We start from the raw sequence: 9,711 nt of genomic DNA on the forward strand, positions 1-9,711 counted from the left end.
TGAAATATTCCCGTATAACTGAAATCAAATATGCAAGATAGAAGATTGATCCACAGTGGTAATAATCTCATTATTTCAGGGCCCAACAGCTAAACATAATGAGATGAAACCAAGTATGTAAAAATTTTCAGTCAATGTTATTTAAAAAATTGCTTCTGTTAAGGTCAAACTAATTCCAAGGTGATTTCCTAATATAGGTGACCTTCACAGCTCTTCCATAGGTAATAGTCATGAAACAGTAAAGACACAGATCCAGTCTCTTAAACCTAAGAGAAACCAAGAGACTGAGATTTTCATATCTTCTCTTTGAAACAGAACTTGCTAGCAAAAGAAGCCAATATCCCTGTAAGTTATATTAAAATAAGTTGCCTTGATCACATATAGATATTTATTATAAATAATTATTTCTTAGTGAGAAGAAAAAAGTCATTCCAGATTTTATCTTTGCAGCAAAAGCTCTGCTGAGTAATAAACCAGATAATGAGATTTTCAATATGTAAAAGCACATTGCCAGGTAAATAATTCTTGATGCTTATATGGTTTCTTATAAATTGAATTAACATACCAAGATCTCAGTTTTATTTCTTTCCATTGAACACAATTTGCATCAGAGTTTATTAGCTATTGTTAAATAGTTACTGAAGCTTAATCTAAAATTATACAATCCTATAATCAGAGGATAAAATAATGATATTCAGTATAAATAGGTGTGGCACTTTAAAGAGCAGATAAAAGCAACTGGTTTTTAAAGACTTCTAAAACATTATCTGGGATAACAGCATACCATCTCAACTAGGATGGTGGCCAGTTTTTACCATGTCATCTACATAAACCAGCAAAAAACACTATATAAGTATCAAGAGAAATTATTATAACGTGGATCAAAAATTTCAATTATATCTGATATTTATAGTTTACATAAACAGAAATGGTTAATAATGTGTGGTTCAGGAAAAATATTTTTTTAAAAAATGTGGGTGTTTTTAACAGTATGGAATGTATGGAATATCATGGATATTTGAATTCAACAAATTATTGTTATTAGCATAAAAAGGAAGAACAGATAAAAAAAAAAAAGACGACAAAAATATTAAGCTACCAGAGTGAATATTGACAGGTAAAAAATATAGATGTAGCAGCAACACATTAAAAAAATATGAAATTACGGAAATCTGAATAGTTTTTTTTAGATAAAAGACTTACAGCCCAACATTCAGGTGTTTATGAAATGTTTATATTGCCCAAATGTTAAAAAAATCTTCCACTCAGACCAGGTGAGTTGAAGCTGAAAAGCACACCATGAAATGTGTTTCACTGTTTGCTGAAATACCAAAAGAAATCACAACTTCTAAGCCATAAACATTTTACATTTCTCCCTTACCCTTCTCTCTTCCCATATCAGTCAGCGAGGAGCCCTGTTTTCATCTGCAGTAGCAGTACTTAGGGAGAAAGTGACTCTTTTATTGCTAAATTGGCCGAAATTATTTATTGGGATATGAAGATGTGTAACCAAGCCCAGACAGGTCTTCTGCAACCTAGCCAAGGAGAGCAGTGAAGGAAATCCAGGATGCCCTGGGTCTGACTGATACAAGTGACCCATCCAAAGCCAGCACCATGCCCTCCTTCCTGCTGGCCTGCCTTACCACTGACTGTGTAAGCCATTGCACACCTGGGCGTTAACTTCAGTCCAGCATCAGGGAATTACTGGGTTTATTGGGGGTTTTGACCCAGATGATTGTACTACTGAAATTTATTGGTTAATTATACTTCTGGCTGGGATTTATTGTATTGCTATTTAGAGATTTTTTTTCCCCCCTTAAACTGTTAGTCAGATGTCTACTACCATATCCAAAACCTATAGCTTGGCAGGGTTATGTTAAGCCCTTACTTCTTCCCACGATTTCCTAGGGGAAACACAGGAATTCTAATCACTTTAATTTAATTTTCTAAAGATAAATCATGAAAGTAATGGTGCCACTGTTACAGCAAGCTATGCTTCCAGCTTTCCTTCAGAAGTCCACAGAAAAGTCATCAGCATAAATATTTTATTAAGACAGAACAGATAATATTATGTATAAAGCTTAATTTGAATATAGCTACAGGTGAAGTCATCCATCTAGAAACAAGACACATAGACCAGATCTACACTATAAGTAAAATAAATGTAACTTTGAAAAGGTAAGGGTGAAGGTGTTCATAAATAATTGAACATGAGCTGCTCAGTGACATGGTCTGGTCAAGACAGTTCAGATTGTTCATATGGCTGGCAAAATAATGCAGTCTTGGAACAATCTTAAAACAGAAATTTATTCAATTTCCACACTTGATACGTAAATATGGAGGCACTGTAACCAGTTTAAGAATCCAGACTTCAAAAGGATGTTATAATTTTCAAAAGGATTTAGGAAAGAGATGGAATTATTGAAATACAGAGACAAAAAACAAAAAAAAAAGGTTTTACACCAAAAAATTTAAAACCTTCAATATACTGAATTTATCCAAAAAGAAATTCTGTAGATGAGAATTTACTGGAAGTATTTCTGATACTTAAAAAACTACATACTTTGCAAAAAAAAGTGCGTAACAAGATTTTTTTGACAGAGAAAGTCACTTGAAAAAACATCATGTTTGTATTTTCTCTTAATGACAATGAGGATGGATGAGGAACACTTGTCCCTTTCTTAGCCGTGTATTCTTCCTTCCTTAAAGCAATTAATTTTTCTCTCTCTTTTTAAATAATTTCTCACTCAAAAATCAGACACAATGTGAACATTCTCAAGTTTAGATCTATGATTTGTTTTATACACAAAAAAGTTTAGACTATTACTGATTAATTCTGCTGTTATTTTGCAAACAGAATTTGAAATGGGTATAAAACCAGAACAGCCAGTTCAAAACATAACAAAAGATTTTTCTTTGTCCCAAGAAATCACGTTCAGATCAAAGCTCTTAAAAGGATCTCAAACCAGCATCTAAATGCCAGAAAACAAAGCAGCAATACCTTCATCTAGTTTCAACTTGGAAGATAGGAAAGAAACAGAGACTAATTCCTGAATTTTTCTATGGGATGTAATATTATTAAATGTTTTGACATTATCTCATGAGTTTGTTTGGGGCTTTTTAAAACGTATTTTTTAATATCTGGTATAGAACATACAGTCATGATATAGGACATAGGCATTTAGAAATAATTCTTCTTATAACTATCAAAAGAAACAACAAAATTGATTTCAAGTTAAAGCTTTACTTTTGAGTGGAAAACTCCTATGATTTTGAGCAAACATGGCTTCTGTTAGTTTAAATCAAAATTGCATGTGTTCAGGTATTTGTTATTTCAAATAATTTATTTTGATGCTTAGATATCTCAATATATTGATAACCCCCAACAACTAATTGGATTTATTTATTGGTTAAATAAAACAAATGCATTTCTCTATTGATCAAATGAAACTCCTAATTAAACCAGTTGCATTTAGTTATAAAAAGTATAGGCTAGAAGGGCCTTCAAAGCAGAGTCTGGGATGACAATTCACATTTGGCCATGTTCAGCAAAGAATGTGCTTCTAATTATGCCACTTAGCTCAGTTTGAATACATGAACTTGAATTCAGTTCATTATGCTTGGACAACTAAAAGTACAATTTTATTTATGAGCACAAATTAAAACCAAAAATGAATGTAATTCAACGCAGTGGAAGTGAAGCCAGTGTTAGTACTTACAGAGAATACTATGCAGTAGGAAAAGTGCATTAAATGTTATAGATGCCTACTGCCTGTCAACCTCCACAACAGAGATACAATTATTGTTCAACTGCAAGCCCCCTACTATGACTATTAAATCGATTAGGACATCTCAAAAAAATAAAGTTATTTTTCACCCCTGCCCTGGGAAATAATTTTGACTTAAAGGACTTTTAGTGGTATTACCAAAGATCAATCATTATTATTCAAGTAGCAAAAGCAGCCTTTCTTTTACATCTTGATACATTTTTAAATAGCTTTTATAAAAAGACTATGCCAAACTTTTCTTCTGTGCTATCTGCAATTCTCTGTAATTAGTTGAGGAATGAAAGCAATTAACCATTTACTTTTGGACAAGCACAGTTTTCTTTCAGAACTGTTGGAAATGCAGAGAAGGGGAAAAAAAGCAAATTCATCGTTTAAGATATTACAAAATTATTAATAAACATTATAAAATTATTAATAAACATATCTAAATATATGAATGACAGCCCATTCAGATTTTGTTGAATCATAGACTGATAATCAGCTGCTACAAAAATGCAGCACACTACTCTGGGAAGGTCAGTCTTAATGACCCAAAGAAGACAAACTTTGTCATCTCAAAGACAGCTCAGACTCTCATTTCTCTTGCTGGCATAGTGCAGTCACAAATATGGCCTCTGGCTGCCTCCTGAATAGAAAACTCCTCTCAACAGCTTTCTGCTACAACCCACACAGGAGTTCATCAACATATTCTCTGTTTTAATTTTGAATAGAGATCAAGAATTCACTTCAAGCTGTATGTATGTAGAAGGGTTCTGCCAAATTTAGCTGTTGATTCAAGAATTTCTAGCTTGAATCTGCAACACACCAAAATTTGAAATAAAATATGCGAAGAAATCTGTAAAATCTGCCCTGCAAAAAAAGCTATCAAAATATTCACGTCCTGAATTGCCAAAGACTAAGTACTTCTGTCATCTGACAGCAATCCTGGAGCTCTTGTAAAAACATAATTGTACCAGATGTAAAGCAGATGAAATATATATTTTCATCAATTTAACAAAATAGAGAATAAAAATGTAATAGCTTTTGATCAAAGCCAGTAACTGCTTTCCAAAAAAAGAGAACAAGAAAGATGATTTTGTTCTTCCTATGTACTTTTTTCACATTAACATTTCTGCATGTCTCCTTATTTTAAATTTCATTAAATCACATTAATTCAGATCATACTATGGCCTCACTACAGACAGCTAGGATGTCAGGATTCATTTTCACAGTTAAGATAGGTAATTCTGGGGGTTTGTTTTAGTTCTCTTTTTGTTTCAGTGCTTACCATGATAAATGATATGTGGCCTATCTTCTGCTTCTGGGATGCCATTGTGACTAGTTGATCTTAGCTATGTATTGTTTCTTTGCTGCCTATAAAATTCAGGTGGCTTCACTATGAAACTTATTTTGATGCTGTAAGTGAAGGACAAGGCAGAGATATTTAGTCAAAGGAGTGCTACAGAGTTAAATTTTACAGTCACGAAAATAGTCTCAGATGAGTATGGTAAAGTCCAGTTAGGTCTCAAAAGCTCCGCCTTTTTTCTCAATGCTGTTGACAAAGTCCAATTGGCCACATACATACGTAGCACACATGTATCTCCAATTGTCTACTTTTCTATAGTCAGTTCAAAAGAAAATAAGATGCAAGGGAAATTAATTGAGGACATAGAGCAACCTGTGGAGCCTAAAAGAAGATAGATGTAGTAGCAGGTGGACAAAAATTCTGTTACCAAGAAATACTGTAAAAATTGAATGATTGAAGATACCTTAATAACTTCTTTCTAACCTTCTTTCATATTAAGCTGCTTGCTAACAGAACAAACATCACTATCAGTAAAACATGCTTTAAATAATAAATCCTGGTGTGGTTATCATATTATTAGCCTGTTAATTTTGACTACCAAAAGGAATCACTGCAATTAACAAAACCTATACATGCTTGTAGCTCCCTGGACATGAAGACTCATAATGCTGAAAACCAGTGGCAGTTGCTATGCTTTTCAAGCCAACAGCAGCCAAGCATAGAAGTTGTAGTAATAACACTTAAAAACTGTATTTCACAAGTTATTGGACAGAATATTATGATTATATGAGAGTCTTCTATGGCAATAAAATGTTGAATTTCACCCTGGGTACTAGGGAGCATATATACCACATGCAAAAATAAAAGGAAAATAAGGGAGTTTAGGGCTTCCTCAGAGCTATAATTGCAGTGTTGGCACATGGGATCTATGCTAGGGAAAAAAAAAGGTAGTTTTCAGAGGGAAAATTTGTTAATTAAATACAATAGGATACCAAGAAACAAGTCATAATAGAGGGGGAAAAATACTCAAACTCCCAAATCAACTCAAAAAAATAAGGACAAGCAAGATGGCAGATGAGATATTGCAAATGCCTCCCATGCAAAACCACCACATTCAGTACTGAATTAAGTATGCAAACTCAAATTTGTATCTTGAAACTTTTGCCATGTTTCAAGCCAGAGTGTGTATGAAACAGGTTATGGTTAAGAGGTAAAATGAGCAGTAAACATATACTGCTCATATCATAACAAGATAAACAAAAATATCATATTTAAAGGAATTCTTAAGAAATTCAAAGAAGGACTACTGGAGGAAATAGGAGTGGTCTGTAAGTCAAGCTGTGGTGACCATATTCAATCTGTAGAGCAATCTAAATATTATAGGACTGGAGAATGGAAAATGTGAAAATTCTTTTAAAGGACCACCCCCAAAACCACAAACAAGGAAGACTGATGTATGTGTTAGCAAGTTAGCAGAAACTGTAAGAAAAATATAACTAGTGGACCCTTGTAAAAATATGACAAGTTGAGGAATAGTCAACGTAATTTCTGTGCAGGATAGCCCTGAAGTTCTTTAGTGGAATCTCCTGCTCAAAGCAGGGTCTGCTGTGAGGTCAGACCAGGGAATTCAGTCAGTGAGTACGTGGACAAGGTAGGATGATATGATATAATCTTTGATTTTAAAGAGCTGTAAGATGAAAGATCTTGCAGAGGATAAGTAATTAGTTCAGAGCTTGATTTGGATAGTAAAAGCAGATTGTTGATTTTTATAAATGGGTGTTTAGAGATATCCGTGTCACAACCAATGCTTTTATTAAAAGTTTGTATTAATCACCTGGTAAGGAAGATAAGGGATGAGGTGATGCTCATGTTCTCAAATTATTCAGTTTATTAAATATGAGAACTAAAATTAGGTGCACACAGACTTTTAGAAGATTATTCTTTTTGAGGGCTGGTACCTGCTACAGTGAAAATGGGATATAATGAATAGCTCTCTCCACTTCCTAGACCCATTCTTGTGCCTTTCTAAAATAAATTATGCTGAGAAAGTGATAAAAAGGATAAAAGTAGTTCCTGATTTCTAGTTTTACTGAGCATAAGACAAGATGGACAAGATAAAGACAGAGACCAAAAAGGTCTCACTTATTTGGAGGAGAATATGTTTTATGGCAAAAAAGATAAAGTTCTTCCCTTTCAAGCATGAATTAATCTCTCCAAAATTATCACTCAATGAGCCATAATGCAACTCTATGAAAGATTTACTTTGCAACTTATTTCAAATCTAATGACCATTGTGTTCTGAATTAGCCAGAGAAGGTAAGAGGTTCATTACCTGCTGGGTTGTAGGGCAGTGCTTTCTGAAGTCTCCTCATTTGTTACCATTGCTACTAGGTTCTCTGAACTTTATTTTTAATTCATAAAACCCCACTCAGAAAAAAGGTGTAGAAAATTTGCCTATGGATGTCCCTTTTTGTGACAATTAACCTCTCATCCTGCAAAGGGAGGGACCAATCAAGCTGATTCATGCTCATAAAAGAGAGGAAGCACATGGTCTATGCATTTGTTCCTTGTGTATGACCTAGCTCATCTGCTTTCCTCCTTCCTTTCACATGCAAAAAGGTGTTGAGAAAGGAAAAATGAGGCAATAGTGACAGTGCTAAGGTAAATTGCAAGAGAAGTAGCATCTTCTGCATGGAAAAAATTCTGATCTTTGATAGTTTGGGGTTTTTTCCCCAACAAGTTCTCAGGGCCTTATGGTGACTAGCAAGCTTTACTGTCTATGACTGTTCTCCCTTGCAGCCTCCCTTCAGCCCTGCCCATGGCTGCAGGAGCCCATTTCAGCTCAGCCTGAGGACTGAACTCTGTTGTAGGTGAACCTGTCTCGGGACTGTTTCCAAATGGTTTTCTGGATTTCCTGGATTGACCTAGGACATGGCTTGGTACCCTGCTTGATTTGAAATCACTGGACTCTTGATGGGACCTGTTGCTGTCACCGCCCTACTTATACAGTTCAAATGCTTTGGGATAGTGCAGGGACAGTTTTGCCTGTGCTGGGGTCAGCCTGGCTCCCAGCACACTTTTTAGGAGCAACTTTGCAGCTCCCTGACACAAATAATGGAACTTTCCTTTTCCAACTTCCTAAGGTATTTGACTTGCTGAAAAGAACTTAGAAAAAACAGGAAGGCCTAAATGGTTACATTTCCTCTGCCTGTTAGCAGCACTTCAAGGATCAAAATGGTTACTGCTTCCTTTCCTGCTGACAAATAGTTCTTTGAAATTTAAGGTTGCAATCAATAGAGAGAAAAAAGCACTGCAGTCCCATAACTAATCACATCACCTCTTATACTGGTTTTGTTTAATCCTTCGTCTCCTAAGGAATGCCATGGTATGAGTTCTCACAAGGAGAGGACTATATGCTCTCTATCAATAGAACTCTTATTAGAGCAAGAGGTGTATACACAAAAAAGAATTGTATTTATGCAAATAAAAAATAGTCCTAAAACAGACTAATATGTCTGTTTAATTAAGTCCTACATTTGCAATCAAAATCAGTTAATGTGTTGTCTTTTAGCTCTGTTTTAAAGATACTTACATTTAAGCATCCAATAGGTGCTAGATGGTTCTAGCAGAGTCCTGCTACTCTAAAGTCCCATGTTCAGCACCAAGATTAGTTAGTTACCTGTGCTATTTATAATCGAACTGTTCTTCCCATTCTTTCCATGTAAAAGAAAGTCCCCATTTCCACCTTGTTTACTTCCAAAGTATCATTATAATTTTTGTAGCCTTTATTTTAAGAAGTTACCATATCCCCTTCTGTCAAGGAAAGAGTGAAGTACTTTGTTCACTAGAGAGAAGCAACAATATATTTTATAGATATGAATATGATTGAATTTGTTCAATGGCAAATTAGCTAATAGTTCAATAAGATTCAATGGCAAGGTACCCTTGAGTTTTTACTGCCTAGAAGACAAGGTCAGACCATACTGCTAAGGACATCCTCTTGTTGAGCTGTGAGGTTCAGAGAGGGCATCCTTGAGATCAAAACTTCTTTCCAGAGCAGAATTTAGGTGCATCTGAATGCAGACCTAGTGCCAATTTGGTCAGTGGTTTATATCTAAAGGATTATGTATGTGTAATCACTCAATCCTTTAGATCACTTTGTTAAGATTTCAAAGTTTCAGTGCGCTTATTCCTGTGTCACTTCCTGAGTATCTGACACAATAAGGATTCTCTCAACCTCAAGAAGTAACCTAGAGAGGCAGCCCTGTTCAAGAGGAGATGCTGGAATGCAGCCTGCTGGGCTGTTCACTGTTTATGGAACAAGATTATTAACTTATATTCACATTTGCACACCCAGCCATATTTTGGATGGTGCTTGCTCAACTAGCCCTCAGCTGTTGTGTTGCTATCTGTCTCTCCAGAGCCCAGCTGAAGGCAGGTTCAGCCATCATGACCAGTGTGACTTCTCCTTAAGCAGAAAGGGGGGTGGGGGAGCACATCACCACACCTTCTTGTCTCTTGGCATAAGAGAAATTCTTTTTTCACCTAATAATTATTTTGAGCTCTTGGTACTTTTTGAATGGTCTTTGTGAAAAAGAACTGCAGTATAACAGAACCTGATGAAGTTTATAAAAAGTT

Source organism: Passer domesticus, chromosome 1, assembly GCF_036417665.1.
Source record: "Passer domesticus isolate bPasDom1 chromosome 1, bPasDom1.hap1, whole genome shotgun sequence".
Taxonomy (NCBI): domain Eukaryota; kingdom Metazoa; phylum Chordata; class Aves; order Passeriformes; family Passeridae; genus Passer; species Passer domesticus.